Source organism: Molossus molossus, unplaced genomic scaffold (assembly GCF_014108415.1).
Source record: "Molossus molossus isolate mMolMol1 unplaced genomic scaffold, mMolMol1.p scaffold_m16_p_13, whole genome shotgun sequence".
In the NCBI taxonomy this organism is placed as follows: domain Eukaryota; kingdom Metazoa; phylum Chordata; class Mammalia; order Chiroptera; family Molossidae; genus Molossus; species Molossus molossus.
In genome coordinates, this window is record NW_023425348.1 from 57,950,537 (window position 1) to 57,968,467 (window position 17,931).

Here is a 17,931-nt window from a genome sequence, read left to right on the forward strand (position 1 = left end):
TGAAGGCAGAAGGCATTCAAGCTCAAGAAGCACATAGAGCCCCAAGTAAGAAGAACCCAAACAGGCCCACACCAAGACACATAGTAATTAAAATGACAAAAAATAAAGACAAAGAGAGAATCCTAAAGGCAGCAAGAGATAAGCAACAGGTTACCAAGAAAGGAACCCCCATAAGTCTATCAGCTGACTTCTCAACAGAAACACTACAGGCCAGAAGGGAATGGAAGTAAACAAGGATCGAAATCCAAGACTCCTCTATCCAGCAAGGCTATCATTCAAAATAAGATCACATAAAGAGCTTCCCAGACCAAAAAAAAAAAAAAAAAAAAAAAAAAAAAAAAAGGCTAAGGAAATACATTAGCACCAAACCAGCACTGCAAGAAATGTTTAAAGGACTGCTGTAATTAGTAGAAGAAATAGGAAGAAGTATATAACCACACTAAACAAAAATGGCAATAAATAAATACATATCAATAATCACCTTAAATGTAAGTAGATTGACTGCTCTGATAAAAAGACAGAGTGGCTGATTGGATAAGAAAGCATGACTCATCTATGTGTTGTTTACAAGAGACCACCTCACAACAAAAGACTCACATAGGTTGAAAATGAGTGGATGGAAAAAAAATTTCCAAGCAAACGGAAAGGAAAAAAAAGCTGGGGTAGCAATATTCATATCTGATCAAATAGATTTCAAAATGAAGGCCATAACTAGAGACAAAGAAGGCCACTACATAATATTGAAAGGATCTATCCAACAGGAAGATATAACCGTGGTAAATATATATGCACCCTATATAGGAGCACCAAAATATATTAAAAATCTTCTGGAGAACTTCAAAGGAGAAATCGACAGCATTGCAATCATAGCAGGGGACTTCAACACCCTGTTGACATCACTGGTTAGATCCTCTAGACAAAAAATCAGCAAGGAAACAGAGACTCTAAATGAAGCACTAGACCAAATGGATTTAATAGATATCTACAGAGAATTACACACCAAAACTACAGAATTCACATTGTTCTCAAGTGCACATGGGACATTCTCAAAGATAGACCACATGATAGGACACAAACTAAATCTCTACAAATTCAAGAAGATTGAAATCATATCAAGCATCTTCTCAGATCACAATGGCATGAAACTAGAAATCAATTGCAACAAGAACATGCAAAGACATTTGAACACATGGAGGCTAAATAGCATGTTATTAAACAATGAATGGGTTACCAAGGAGATCAAGGAAGAAATTAAAATCTTCCTAGAAACCAGTGAAAATGAACACACAACAACACAAAATCTGTGGGATGCAGAGAAAGCAGTTCTGAGAGGGAAATTTATATCACTACAGGCCGACCTCAAGAAGCAAGAAAAATTTCTAATACACTATCTAATCTCACAACTTAAAGAACTAGAGAGCAAACAAAAAGAAAACCCCAGAGCAAGTAAAAGTAAGGAAATAGTAAAGATCAGAGCAGGAATAAATGACATAGAAACCAAAAACACAATTCAAAGGATCAATGAAACAAAGAGCTGGTTTTTCGAAAAGCTAAACAAGATTGATGGACCCTTAGCTAGACTCACCAAGAAACAAAGAGAGAGAACCCAAATACACAAAATCAGAAATGAAAGAGGAAAAGTAATAACTGACACCACAGAAATCCATAGGATCATTACCAAATACTATGAACAATTATATGGCAACGAATTTGACAATTTATGAGAAATGGACAAATTTCTAAAAACACAGTTTCCCAAAACTGGATCAGGAAGAGATAGAGAACTTGAATAGACCTATAACAACTAGGGAATTGAAGATGTAATCAAGACTATCCAAGCAAACAAAAGCCCAGGTCCGGACGGCTTCATGGGGGAGTTTTACCAAACATTCACAGAAGAACTAACACCCATTCTTTTCAAACTATTTTAAAGAATTCAAGAAGAAGGAAGACTTCCAAACTTGTTTTATGAGGCCAGCATAATTATAATTCCAAAACCAGAAAAAGACACTACAAAGAAAGAAAACTACAGACCAATATCCCTGATGAACATAGATGCCAAAATTTTTAACAAAATACTAGCAAATCGGATCCAGCAATACATCAAAAAAAATTATTCACCATGACCAAATGGGATTCATCCCAGGGATGCAAGGCTGGTACAATATTCGCAAAACAATAAATGTGATACAGCACATAAACAAAATGAAAGGTAAAAACCACATGATCATATCAATAGATGCTGAAAAAGCATTCAACAAAATCCAGCACCCATTTCTGATAAAAACGCTCAGCAATGTGGGAATAGAGGGATCATATCTTAACATAATAAAGGATATGAAAGACCTACAGCCAACACCATACTCCATGGACAAAAATCAAAAGCATTTCCCTTAAGACGAGGAAAAAGAGAGGGATGCCCACTTCTGCCACTCTTATTTCACATAGTACTGGAAGTCTTACCCATAGCAGTCATACATGAAGAAAAAATAAAAGGGATCCAAATTGGAAAGGAGAAAGTGAAACTGTCATGATTTGCAGATGACATGATATTATACATAGAAAACCCTAAAAAATCTATTAAAACTCTACTAGACTTAATAAATGAATTTGGCAAAGTAGCAGGATCCACAATTAATATCAAGAAATAGATGGCATTCTTATACACCAATGATGAACTCACAAAAAGAGAAACTAAAAAAAAAAAAAACCCATTTACTATTGCAGCAAAAAGATTAAGATACCTAGGAATAAACTTAACCAAAGAAGTAAAGGACATATTTGCAGAAAACAAGATGGCATTTGGAAAAGAAATAGAGGAAAATATAAAAAAGTGGAAGCACATACCTTGTTCATGGATTGGAAGAATTAACATCATTAAAATGTCCATACTACCCAAAGCAATCTATAGATTCAATGCAATCACCATCAAAATACCAATGGCACATTTCACAGAACTAGAACAAGTACTTCAAAAGTTCATATGGAACTAAAAAAGACCCTAAAGCCACAGCAATCTTGAAAAAGAAGGACAAAGTAGGTGGGATCACAATACTGAATATCAGGTTATACTACAAAGCTACTTAAAACAGCCTGGTACTGGCACAAGAACAGGCATATAGACCAGTGGAACAGACAAAGAACCCGGAAATTGACCCAAGACATAATGCTCAATGAATATTTGACAAAGGTGGCAAGAGCATACAATGGAGTAAAGACAGCCTCTTTAATAAATGGTGTTGGGAAAATTGGACAGCTAAATGCAAAAAAATAAAACTAGACCATCAACTTACACCATATACAAGAATAAACTCAAAATGAATAAAAGAATTAAATGTGACTCATGAGTCCATAAAAATCCTAGAAGAATATGTAGGCATCATATTTCAGACATCATACACAGCAGAATGTTCACTAATACATCACCTAATGCAACAGAAACAAAGGAAAAAATGAACACATGGGACTACATCAAACTCAAAAGCTTCTGCACAGCAAAAGAAACAATCACCAAAATGGAAAGGCAACCCACTGTATGGGAGAACATAATTGCCAATGATACATCAGATAAGGGGTTAATTTCCAAAATATATAGAGTGCTCATACAACTCAACACAAGGAAGACGAAGAACCCAATTAGAAATGGGCAGAGGAACTAAATAGACACCTCTCTAAACAGGACATACAAATGGCTAAGAGACATATGAAGAAATGCTCAACATCACTAATCATCAGAGAGATGCAAACTAAAACAACAATGAGGTATCACCTCACACCTGTCAGAATGGCTACCATCAACAAATCATAAAACAAGAAGTGTTGGAGAGGGTGTGGAGAAAAGGGGACTCTAGTACACTGCTGGTGAGAATGCAGACTGGTGCAGCCACTATGGAAAACAATATGGTGTTACCTCAAAAAATTAAAAATTGAACTTCCATTTGACCCAGTGATCCCACTTCTAGGAATACACGCTAAGAAGCCTGAAACACCAATCAGAAAGAATATATGTACCCCCATGTTTGTAGCAGCACTATTTACAATAGCTAAGATCTGGAAACAGCCCAAGTGTCCATCAGTAGACGAATGGATAAAAAAGCGGTGGTACATATACACAATGGAGTACTATGCAGCTGTTAGAAAAAAAGATCTCTTATCCTTTGAGACTACATGGAGGGACCTGGAAAGTATCATCCTAAGTGAAACAAGCCAAACAGAGAAAGACAAGGATCACATGATCTCACTTATTTGTGGAATATAATGAACATAACAGTATGAGGAATGGGGTAGTCTCAGAGACGTGGAAGTGGGGTACAGACTGACAATCCCCAGAAAAGGGGGTGGTGGAGGAGAGATAAACCACATAACTTATATGCATACATGCATGAACAATGGACATGGACAATAACGCTGGGGACAAGGCAGGGAGGTAGGGGGAGGAGGGAATCAGTGGGGGAGAAGGGAGAAACATCTGTAACAAAAATTAATTAATAAAAAAATTTAATTGCCATTTGACCCAGTGATCCCACTTCTAGGACTATACCCTAAGTAGCCTGGAACACCAATCAGAAAGAATATATGTATCCCCATGTTCTTAGTAGCACTATTTACAATCGCTAAGATCTAGAAACAGCCCAAATGTCTGTAGAGGAATGGATAAAAACGCTGTGGTACATAATACACCAGGGAGTATTATGCAGCTGTAAGAAAGAAAGATCTCTTATCCTTTGAGACGACATGGAGGGACCTGGAGAGTATTAACGTAAGTGAAACAAGCCAAGCAGAGAAAGACAAATACCACATGATCTCACTTATTTGTGGAATATAATTAACATAACAGTCTGAAGAACAGAGTAGACCCAGAGATGTGGAAGTAGGGTACAGACTGATAACCCTCGGAGAAGGGGAGGTGGGGAGGGAAGAGATAAACCACAGAACTTATATGCATGTACACATAACTGATGGACATGGACAACAAAGCTGGCGATGGGGAGCATGGGGAGGAGGGTGTCAATGGGGTAAGAAAGAGAAACATCTGTAACAAAAATAAATAATAATAAATGTCATTAAAAATTGGATTTTGTTTTAAAAACATAAATATTTTATTAGTGAATGTGTACTAGTAACACTTTTCCAATTCTCTTTTTATTTTAAACAACTTCACTCGTTCTTCTTTGTTACTGGATTTGTGTATTTTTTAAACTCTTGCCGGAGGCTTCCTTGCATGTATGCTAGGAATTTATAGGTGTAACACCCATAAGTTTTCTCTAAGTAGAGTTGTCAGTGATGTCCTGTGTATATATTATAACATAAAATAACTTTACAAAACCAATAATTCCTCAAATAATGGAATAGTGAAGTGTTTAAAGCACAAAAAGACAAAATTCAAGAACCGTTTTTTAAATAGGTAAAGATTGGGGTGCCCAAAACACCTTTCAATATAAGCATGCTGACAGATCTCAGGTTGCTCTATGCACTCTCCTCAAAATGCCAAGCTAAAGTTTATTCTGGTGCTAATGCCATTTGATATCTGGTGATAAATGCCCATTCCTTTGAGAACTAGAGTCCTCTGAATACTTACTATTTCTGCAGAAGAAGTTGTTCAGTTGTATATCCAAATAATTGATCCAAAAGTTCCTGTAGCCTTCACAACACATCACTACAAATTTCTCTCTAGCTTGATATCAAGTCAAGCCATACCCTTTGGTTTTAAACCAGTTGTCCTTCTGACAGTCCAAATATTTCTTGTTGGTTTCCAGGAGTTCCTGAGATCTACAGCAGAACCTAAGGTTGTGGAGACAGGAAGCACACATTCTACAAGCAGGTTACCGGTAGTAATGGTGAGAGGTGCCAATCTTATTTCCACCTCTTAGCTGCATTTCCTAGCTAATGAGGGCATAGCAAAACATATAAATTGCTGTTTACTATGTATGTTGCATCCCCAGAGATAGCACCCACCTGGGCAGGATGTCCCTGAGATAGTACCTTATCTGAGTCTTTACTAAATCATTCTACCAGTCCATAAATTGGATACTTCTGGGGATGGGGATGTGGAAAGCCAGTTGCTGCACTCTCTTTGAGGTAACTCGAATAGCTGGATCCCAGGCAATGTTGTGTGCAACACAATATCAGTGGGTCAGGCATTCTGGAGTCCATGAGAAGTGGTGCTGAGCGGGGAAGGCAAACACATATCCATAGTGTGTATCAATGGCAGTAAGGACAAATAACTAGCCTCTCGAGGGTATGTGGAGTAAGAACAAATGACTACCCTCTGTGGATCCTAAAACAAGTTAATCCCGTAAGATTATACCACTAAAGTGGAGCAGCCACTTGATAATCTCAGTACCCAACTTCCCACTGTTCTGCATCTCAGTTAAACACAGGCAGAAGAAAGCCTCAGTAACGGTGATAGCCTGCATGTGAGGGGTCAACATCACCCTGCTAACCACCTCCATGGAGTCCCCGTTGCTCTGAGATAGTGAATAATTCAACACTAAATCCCACTGTGAAGTCTGCCTTCCCAGAGCCATGGCTGAGACTGTCTTAGCATGTGTTTCCTAGGAAACAGAATCTGAGGCAGAAACTTACATCCTAACATTTTAGAGGAGAGTTTAAATCCCAGGAAAGTAGAAGCGAGGGAAAATGGAAAGCGAGGCAAGGGAAGGAGGGAGGGCAAATACAGGAGGGTGTGTTACTGAGCTGTCCACCACCTCGTAGGTAACAAGCTCAGCCATTTGCTTGGCCTCATAGATGTCTTCAGAGAGGCCAAAGGCTCTTATTGCACCTTTGAAACAATCCATGGTGTGGGGACTGGTGGGAGGTGGGGGGAGAAAGAGGGAAAGGAAGATACATTTATTTGCTTCCACTGTCTTCTCCTATTGGTCTGGGTTGTGTTACCTCATCTCTCCAGGCAGCTGTTGGGAAAGTAGAGCTTCTGCTGGTCCCTTCTTCTCACTCAGCCCTATGCCTGGGTCCATGTGATCTCTGTGTGTGGTGGGGCAGCTTCAGTGACCTGTTCTGTGACCATAGGGACTATGTTAAGGCTACTTGGTTGGGGATAGAGGTGAGCACAAAAAATTCAAAGTAGGTGTGGTCAGAAGAATCTGGGGTAGTGCATAAACTGTCTGATATAGGTGTGTTCAGAAAATAGTGATTTGCCCCAGATCTATATCCCACTAGACTCTGTCTGGAAAATTCCACAGGAGTAATCAAGAATATATTTCCAGCATGAATTCTCATAAAACATTTATATTTCTTGTTTTCCCTAAGGCACCCAGCAAAAGTGCCTGCCACATAAAAGGCTCTGGGCAATTTGGTTTTAGAAGCCTCATAGTTCTTACAAAGCCATCTCCAGTGTCTGATGGACCCAACAGACAAATTATCTTACTGGTCTATGGAATTAGTTTCTCACAAAAGATACATATTAGGCAAGAAAGTAAAAAACAAACAAACAAAAAATGGAACAAAAACCCTGTTTCTGATAGTTAACTTAATTACCAGGTTCAGTTCTATAACTTAAATCTCAACCTACTGAAAATAATTTTTATCCTTTTTGAAAACCTTTGTTATCCGTTTTCTTTGAACACACAGGCATTTAAACCAGATTTTTCCTAGTTAGGATAGGACATTTGAATTTTTATGCCTTTTTATAATTCAAAGCTATTTAAGTTTGAACTTAAAGCAAGCAGGAATATATAGTAGTCAGATTATACATGTAGTAGGTACATTTTATGTTCAGTTTTTGGGGATGAATGGGGTTGGGGTGGGGGTAAAAGGTAAGAAGGAATCCAAAGACTAGAGATATATTGATCCCTAGTTGGAAATGACAGAAGACGGGTTTTTGTTCTTGTTTTTTTATTCTATCGTTTTGAAAACCAGAGAATTCTCTACTACAATTAATAAAGACATTAAGATCATTTAGCAGCATTGATAAATTAATGTTCTCAATCAATATTTCAGGTGCTTAAACTATCAGTTTGTGAAATTCACCCCACACCAGCTGTTATATCCTTCAAAAATGCACATATCAATATAACAAACACAATCAATCATTGGAATGGTTTAGTTAAAAGTGTCAGTCACCTGCAGTAATTCCTATTAGATAAAGATCTTCACTGTTCTTTCTGAGGTGAAGATCTACATGAATATGTAAGGGGACGCCTGCCTACTCTACTCAATGAGAACTCTGGCGCAGGAACTGAGGTCTCTGTCCTACTTCATTCAGATATTGCTTCCTAACACCATTTGAAAATATTTTTTAACAAGAATAACAAAATTTTATTTGGCAAGGTTGAAGTATATGAAAATGGGAGCTATTTAGAATTTTCTTATGTGTTTATTACATATATATGCTTTATAACATATACTATATGTAATTTACATTATAAATAACATATATTTTCAATATTGTCTTACATGACACATACTATTGAGGCATTCCTACAGTGTGTATTGGAGCTAATTATCAATAAGTTCTCACAAGGGCATTGGAATTAGAATTGTAAAAATTGCAGGTTCTTTCTGATCCTTCTCTGGACCTTTTGTATTACTCTTTAAAAAAAAAAAAAGATTTTCGAAACAGTCCACTTTTATTAACTAAGGAAAGCCTTTACATATAACTTTTAAAGAAAAAGCAATGGATTAAAAAAAAAAAAGGAAACAGAAATCACTTTAAATTTTTGTCTTATCTTATACTTCTTAGGTAGACCTAAATTAATACATTTATCAAACTTCCTGGCAAAATATTATATCAAACTTTCTGAAAGTATTTGAAGTAATATAATAATATTTATTTTAAGGTTTTATCATTTATATATATCAAGGTTACATATCTTACAAATAAAAATTTATAATCTTAGTATAGTACTTGCCCTTTGGTGTTATCCCATCTGCAGACGTCTTAGTTCTTGAAATCCATGAAAAATAAACCAGAACATGTTCTACCCATGTTAACACTAACCATGGCAAATTACAAACTAAACAGATTTGAGTAATTCATATCTTTATTTGTTTATTTATTATTATTTTACTTTTCCTCCCCATTGGGTCTTTTATTTTATTTTTTTAAACTCATCTTTGTTGTTGAATGTATTACAGATGTCCCCCCTTTCCCCCTATTGACCCCCTCCTCCCTACTCCTGCCCCCTTCCTGCCTTCCCTATACTATTGTCTGTGTCCATTGGTTATGCATATATGCGTATAAGATATTTAGCTTATCTCTTCTCACACCCCTCACCCCTTCCCTTTAAGATTTGTCAGTCTAACAACCAATTTTTTTTAATCCCTTCATATTTTTCACACTCCCCCACCTCCCTCCCATCTGGCAACCAACAAAATGTTCTCTGTATCTGTGAGTCCATTTCTGGTCTGCTTGTTTGTTTGTAGATTCAGTTGTTAATATATATGTATTTATTGCCATTTTATTGTTCATATTTTCATCTTTTTCTTCAAGAAGACCCTTTAACATTTCATATAATACTGGTTTGGTGGTGATGAACTCCTTTAGTTTTTTCTTGTCTGGAAAACTCTTTTCTATATGTTTTATCCTCACCCGAGGACATTTTTGCATTTAACTTCAGATAGAGCAGGAGGGAAAAAGGGGGGAAGAGAGACAGAGAAACATTGATGTGAGAGACACACATCGAGTGATTGCCACCCACACGACCCCAACTGGGTCCAGGGACAAACTGCAGCTGAGGTACATCCCTTGGGGAGAAATGAACCTGGGACTCTCCGGTCCACAGGCCAATGCTCTAACCACTGAGCCAAACTGGCCAGGGCTGTCTGGGAAACTCTTTATATGTCCACTGACTCTAAATGATAGCTTTGCAAAATAGAGTAATCTTGGTTGTAGGTCATTGTTTTTCATCACTTTGAATATTTCTTGCCACTCCTTCTGGCCTACAAAGTTTCTTTTAAGAAATCAGCTGACAGTCTTATGAAAACTCCTTTGCAAGTAACTAACTGCTTTTCTCTTGCTGCTTTTAAGATTCTCTCTTTGTCTTTAACTTTTTTCATTTTGATTATGATGTGTCTTGGTGTGGGCCTCTTTGAGTTCATCTTATTTGGGACTCTCTGTGCTTCCTGAACTTGTATGTCTAATTCCTTCACCAAGTTAGGAGAGTTTTCTGTCATTATTTTTTCAAATAGGTTTTCAATTTCTTGCTCTCTCTCTTCTTCTGGCACCCCCATGATACGAATGTTGGTATACTTGAAGTTGTCCCAGAGGCTCCTTACACTATCCTCATATTTTTGGATTCTTTTTTCTTTTTGCTCATCTGATTGGGTGTTTTTTTGCTTCCTTATAGTCCAAATCAATGGTTTGCTTCTTGGCTTTACCTACTCTACTATTGATTTCCTATAAATTATTCTTTATTTCAGTTAGTGCATCCTTCATTTCTGACTGGTCCATTTTTTATACTCTTGAGGCTCTCACTAAGTTCATTGAGCATCCTTTTTGTGTGTGTGTGTGTGGAAAAGAGGTACCTTTATTTGAACAGAACAAGCACACCAGCCCAAAGGCAAGTGCTTTCAGCTCTGCCCAGAGGTGTTGGCCAGGCCCTAGCCCTCAGCAGAATTCACAGCATTCCAGAAGGCACGGACCCCAAGTCCTTCACAGCATTATCTAGCTTTGTACATTCAGCTGGCACAGAGCAAGAGAGCTGCACCAGCCGCAGGTGTCTGCCAGGCCCTAGATGGGGCCAGGCACAACTCCTGGGAGTGGACACATCCCCTCTCAGCAGCATGTGGCACCAAGAGGATCTGTATTAGTCTGATGAGTCCCAAGGTACAACCTCTGCTTACCCTCACCAGTCTTGGGCTACTTAAGTCTTTAAGCCAAAACACCTCACTTGGAAAATCCAGGCTTGGCTAGGAAATCTAGGACCCAGTGAGGGTGAGAAGGGCTCCTTTGAGCCCCAGTGAGTCAAGCCAAGGAGCCCAAGTTCAACCCCAGATTCATGCCTTCAAGCCACTCAGCTGGAACCGGTTCTCCTCTGATATGCCGAACTGTTCCAGTGGGTCCTTGCCAGTCATCTTCTGGATCTCATTCTGACAGAAGATGAGGTTGCTGTGCTTGAACTTGTAGCTGGCTCTGCAAAGAGCTCCCAGGCTTCTCGCTGCAGCACTCAAAGTAATACTTCCTGTCTGGGTCCTCAATGAAGCTGATGGAGAAGCCGCTGGGCTCTTCCTGGTTGACTTTGCAGTGCTCCAGCAGTAGAGCTCTTATGGGCTTGGCCTCGTTGGTCTGGAAGTAGAAAAGGAAATTGACTACCAGCTTCACCAGCCGCCATTTCACCACATTGCCCTTCTTTGGGCTCTACATACTCAGCTCCGCTGGCAGCTCAGCTGGCTGCCAGGACAGCGCCTGCAGCTCCTTCTGTTGTAGTGCATGGTGCCACACGAACCAGAACGCGGAGTACCGATTGTGATCTCCAGGCAGTCATCCCGCTCACCTCATTGAGCATCCTGATAACCAGTGTTTTGAACTCTGCATCTGATTGATTGCTTATCTTCATTTTTTTTTAGTTCTTTCCAAGAGTTTTGTTCCACTTTTTTCATTTGGGACATGTTTCTTTGTTTCCTCATTTTGGCTGCCTCCCTGTGTTTGTTTCTATGTATTAGATAGAGTTGCTGAGCTTCCTAGGGTGGCCTGTTGTAGTGGGTGTCCTGTAGGGTCCAGTGGCACAGCCTCCTGGTCTCCCAGATGGGCCCTCGAGGTGTACCCTTCGTGTGGACTATACACCCTTCTGTTGTAATTGAGTCTTGATTGCTGTTGGAATGTCAATGGGATGAATTTACTCAGGCTGATCAGCTGCAAGGACTGGGTATGCCTGCTGATCACTGATCTCTGACTACCTTGGAGGATTAGCTGTGTAGGGGCCCACCACACAGAGCAAGACTTACTTCATCAGGGCTCTAGTACCCACTGAGTCCACTCCTTGAGTTTGTTGCTTGTGGAGGTGGTGCTTTGACATGGTCTGAAGCTGTCCACTGGGTGTGCTGGCTCTGGGGAAAGGTCAGCCATTGCCTGTGTTCTACCCAAGGCCACCAGGCATAGCTATAAAGCGATCTGCAGATGGCTGCTTCTTGGGCTGGGCTTGGAGATGCCCAGGCAAAGCCAAATTGTGAACCAAAGCTGGCTGCTTCTAGTGCCAGGCCTGGGGCCACTTAGTGAGAAGTATGGGGTCTGCTGAGGCCAGATGCTGCTTGTTTGAGAGAATTTAGAAAAATCTGAAGCAGGAGCCAAGACAGGACAATACTATGGTGAAGCCTTGGGAAAAAGCTTGGGTGGGCCTGAAAGTTGGGTGGGTTGGGGCCTCAGGGAATCACCAGGGACCGGAAGATAGTATGAGCCAAGTTGCTGGAGTCCCAGATATGGTGCCTCGTCTGTCAGCCTTGTGGGGGAAGGGTTCACCAAAGCAGCAATGGCCTCTACCATCACGTCTGTCCCTGGAGAAGGCTGCTTCTCTAGCTCTCGCCATGATTCCAAACAACTCAGTTGTTGTTGGTATGTCTCTACTGTCTTTCAAGCTGCCTTTCTCATGCTGGAGTCTGGAGGGTGCGAGTCTGAGTAAGTCTGTGCATGGGCCCTATAAGAGGAACTGCCTGGGACTCCAGAAGCTTCAGTCTCCCTCAGCTTAATTTCCGCTGGTTTTTCCAGCCAGAAGTGATGGGGACTTCTCTTCCTGGCACTGGGACCCCAAGCTGGGTGCCTGGTGTGGGACGGGGACCCCTCAGTCCTCAGGGAGGACCTTCCCAGCCAAGGTGTGCTCCTGATTTTTATCTGCCACACGTGGGTGTGGGACCAGCCCCTCCACCTTCGCCCCTCTTACCAGTCTCTATGTGGCTGCTGCTTTAATTCTGTAGTTGTAGGACTTTCATTCAGCTCGATTTCAGGTGATTCTGAATGATGGTTGTTCTGCAGCTTAGTTGTAACTTTGATGTGATTGTGGGAGGAGGCGATACCGCGGTTACTTACGCCACCATCTTGACCGAAGTTTCCATTTCTTCTTCAGGTTAGGAATCTCCAGCCCATGTTCTGTGACTTAGGTGTCCTTCAGTTGTCTGCTTCTTGATACTTCTGCTAGTCTGCTTTTACTAAGGACTCTCAGCCTGTTTGTCTGCAGTTACCTGTTGTTCCATCTGTGATGCGGAGCATTATTGACAAATTTATGCAGCCTAGGAAATGAGGCTTTGGATATACTTCCATCAGAATGTCTGACATGTGCCCTTTGCCACCACTGTGGGGGTTGTTTTCACAGTTCATCTATTCAACCAGTATTTATCAAGTGCCCACTTTGGGGTTGTGATAGGCGCTGAGAATACAAAATGGAGTGAGATGCCCCTGGGCCCTGCTCTCCCAGACCTTAGACTTTAATAGATGTTATGGACAATGGGATAAGCAGTTATAGCAGTGAATGTTGGAATAGGGGATCCATCGAGTGCCTTGGGTTAAATAAAAGAAGAGGTCAATCACAACGGGTTTCCTTGCAGGAGGACACGTGATATGTGAAGGAAGAATGTGTAGAGATTAGCTCGATGTGGACCATTTTATAGTTCTCAGAGACTGAATTGATTAACAAAATTAGGTTCAGTGTTGCCTGAAAGAATCCCCTTTATTTAGATTGTCCTTGTCTCTCAATAAACGCCCGGTGAAGTACTGGCCTCCAAGTCATACGAGCCTGTTTTTTTCTTTTCTTTCTTAAGTCATTCACATAAAAATCAATCAGTACATCCAAAATCAGCAACTATTTATTAGGTGCTTTCTATATGCCAGGCACTGTTTAGTAACTTGGTTTACTTTGGAAACACAGGCAAAGATTCTTGCCTGGAGATCTTTAGTTATAGTTTTGATGTGGTTGTGGGAAGAGGCCGCGGTTACCTATGCCGCCATAGGTAGAAGAGGGGACAGACAATAAACACTAAGCATTATAAATAAGTAAATTATATGGTATGTTAGAGAGTGGTATTATGCAAAAAGTAAAAATGTAGAACAGTTTAAGAAAAAGAACATGGGGACAGAAAAAATTTTTTCTTAATTTTAATTTATTTTTTAGATAAGCTTGCGTTTGAAATCTAGATCTCACAGTGATTATTCAGAGTTTTCAGTTGTAGATAACAAAATTCACTAACTCACTTAAGCAGAGAAGTGTTATAAGAGATTAGATAGATTAAAGAAACTGCAAAGTCACCCTGACCAGTTTGGCTCAGCGGTAGAGCATCAGCCCGAAGACCAATGAGTTGCCGGTTTGATTTCTGCCAAGGGCATGTACCTCAGTTGTGGTTTGTCCCTGGCCCTGGTCAGCGTCATGTGCCTGGCAACCAGTTGATGTGTCGCTCTCACATTGATGTTTTTCTCTCTCTCCCTTTCTCTTTCTCCCACTGATCTGAAGATAAATAGGAAAATATCCTCGGGTGAGGATTAAAAAGAAGAAACTACAAAGGCCAAGGAACCACATCTGGTTACTACGCAGCTAAGAACACAACAGCTTGGAAACGCTCAAGCACATCACAGGACTACTGTAGGGGATGCCCAGTGACCCCACTGCTGCTGCACCTGTGACACTGGGGACCAAGAACTGATCTTCCATACAGGTGCCACAGAGGAGACGTGCCTCAACCAGGAACAGTCTCTGTGCAGAGAGGCTCCACCTGTCACTTATGTCTCCAGCTACTGTTGTGAAAACCTTGACTGCACAAAGATCCCAGTTTCAAGGGGGTCTGTGTAATGTTTCTAATTTTCCAGCCTCTATCATTCTGGGTGTTATTCCAGAAAGGAGTCGGAGTCAGTGATGAATGAGTCAGTTTTCTTTATATGTCACATCCAGTTCTTAGCCATGTGACCTTGGGAAAATTGCTTAATCTTTCTTAGCCTCAGTTTTCTCATCTGTAAAATGGGACTAGTAATGGGGCATATCTCATCAGGCTATTGTGAAGATTAATAAAATAGATAACAAATGCTAGCACTTCATTTAGATGTGTAAAATTGTCAAATAAATGTTGTCTTCTATTGCTGCCCTCATTATTTATAAGTGGCCCTACCACAAGGGAACTACATGGCCTGGGAAGTAACTACGTCAGGCTGTCTTCACACGTTGCTGTTGAGCTACCTGTTTTGTACTGAACACACACAAGTTGCTTTGCTAAGCCCAAGGTGCATTTCTGGTAGACAGAATAACTGAGATTGGGGGTGGAACAAGGAAGAGTGGGCAAGACTTCCAAAACTCACAAAAACTTCTGACTGCCTGTTTAGCTATCTAAAATTCAAGCTTGAGCTCAAAGAACACTGGCTGGGCTGTTCTTTGAATTCTTTAAGAATTCCAACAAACAACATTGTCGGCTTCTGTCTTGTATCTCCTGCCTGCCTATTTTAAGTATGAATCCTCCATGGTAGGATAGTCTTACTGTGGCAGAATTTATCTTAATAGTGTCTGTCCTGCCACCTTACAGGGCCTGGAATTGTCATGCTCCTCAGACCACATGTCAGCTGTTCAGGTCCTGGTGGGATCCTGTTAGATTTTCTCTCTGCATATCACCAATTTTTTGTTGTCGTTGTTGTTAGTAGTTATAATTAGGAACCAGGGTTTCAGGATTCTCATCTAATTCTGAATAAATACTCTCCTTACTTCTCTTATGACCCAACACTTAGTACTGAACTCCTGTGTTGGTTCCCACAAATCATCTGCCTAGCTCTCTATTCCATTTCAGCACCTTCACAGTGGGAGGGCTAGTTCACAGTGGGAGGGGGAACTTTGGCTCCCAGTTCCCCCAATTTTCTGGTTGGGTGTTGGGGTGAGGTCCATACTCTATCACTTGAAATATTTTAGACTCTTGGTTGCTTCTTCTCTTGTGGATTCCTCATCACTGAGTTTCTGACACTCGGTGCTGATTGCTTCTGGAATTTAAAATCGGAGGTAGTGTCCTCTTAGAAAGTACTAGGTTGAAAAACTTAGCTTTCTTCTGCCAGTCATTGCATTTAGGGTATAGTTCCCCATCCTGAAGGTCCCAGCTCAGGTCCAGCAGGCTTATGACCAAAGGGAAAACTTTATGAGCACCCTATAGCAAGGCTTATGAAAATGAGATGGAAACAGGATAGATACTTTGGAGGAAAGGGCCAGCAAGCATGTCTGAGAAGATCTTTGTTTGCGTCATTGGTCTGCAGGGCCAGCCCTGGCCACATCATTGTTCAGAATTTGATGCACAGAGCAATTTGTATATACAGCATCCCTTCATCTTTCATTTTCAAAAAGGATTTATTTTTATCCCCCAAATATCCTTCAATTTATTTATCCTAAGGAGCCCTGCTTTTTTGGCAGTTTTCCTCTGGCTACATTAGTTAGAAATCTCTCTGAGCACCTCTCCTTGGCTGCTGATGCCTGTCTGACTGACAGCATCTAAGAGATGACCTCTCTCCGGGAATAAGCAGAGGGATTTCTCGGGAATAACTAAAAGTCTTTTAGAAAACAAAGCCTTCTTCCAACCACTTAAAATTTCCCTCTGAGTGCTCAGCAAAGAGAAATATCACGGAAATGTCCCTCTTTGCATTTGCCCTTTGCAGGCCAGCAAACCACTTTCTCTGTCCATTATGTAGGGCTGTTTGGTCAGAACAGTAACTTAGGATGTCACCCTTTCATGGAAGGGTTCTGTCTTTAATATGCAGAGTAGATTGGAGAATGTAGAAATGTGAGTGCAGTGTAAAAGGATTTTTCATTGCAGTGTGAATGATGACAATGTTTTTAATCGAGAAGAGCATTGCTGTGCGTGAGCCAAGAGACTCTTTCTCTGGCTGTTGGGAACTATTTCCTCCAAGACTCATCCCACTAGCTCTTCATCAGGTGAGAGTGTTTCTTGGGCTGCATGCCAGTTCTTGGACGGCTGAAATACTTGCCTGGACTCTGGCTGCTCATCCCACAGTGCTCTCTGAAACAGAGTTGCCCAGTGACTCACATAGAAAGCTGTTACCTCATTTTGTTGACTTCCATTGTGTAGCCTGAAGGTTGAGTTTAGTTGGAAGAGTGCAACATGAGGGCTAGAGATGAGGCAACTAATTGCCAGTTTTAGTTACCAAATGACACATGAAAACATAGAAGTTCTTAATAAGGAAGGTGATGGCTTTGCCCCCTACAGGATTTTTTTTGCTAAAGGTACTTGTGAATCACAGCTGAGCTGGGGGCAGGCATGGAGGGTTCAAGGAGGCTGATGCAATGACATGAAGATTTTTCAATAAACAACTCCCAGTGAGACCTCACAGAGGAGTAGGGTAGGGGATGACTCCCATTTCTACAGAATGGAAGGCAATAACCTTGAGAAATCTCTTCACTAAGTGTCTGTCTTGATGTTGATATAGCCTAGATATGAGCTGATTTCTGTCAACTTCTTACAACCTGTTATAATATAGAGTAAGCTCAAACACTTATTTCATGTCTTTTAGCCTCTAGGTTCCAGTTTTTTGTGTGCTGACTTTGATTTTGTAGACTTTAAGATCAAACTCAACCCCTGCCTTGATTTTCTCAAACATATCCAAAAGAGAAAAAAATATATATAATAAATTTTATTAAAGATATGGAGGTAAAGGGAGAAATCATATCACAATTTTCCAGGTAAATATACTAAATATTCATATTAGCATTCTATTCTTTTTAATTTTTCCCTCCTCTCCTCTTCCTCTAACTACCAAGAAGAGTATCTCACTTGCTCTTCATCCCTGTGAGTTCTGTGGCTCCAGTTGCCTCCTCTTTCTCCTTTCATTCATCCCTTCCAGGCTGCCCTAGGGGGACTTCAATTTGCTATCCCTCTATTATGCAGAACAATGCAATTATCCTAACTTCAGATCACAAACTTGGATATTCAAACCCATCAAAGACCCAACAAGGAGGCTGATGCAATAACCTGAAGATTTTTCAATAATGACATGAGGTTTATCAGCAGTGATGA

At 40.5% G+C, this 17,931-nt stretch overlaps 1 pseudogene; it reads right to left on the reverse strand.

Moving 5' to 3' along the window:
• Positions 1-10,953: 10,953 nt before the first annotated feature.
• LOC118628628 lies at positions 10,954-12,479 on the reverse strand (annotated as a pseudogene).
• Between the last annotated feature and the right edge of the window lie 5,452 nt (positions 12,480-17,931).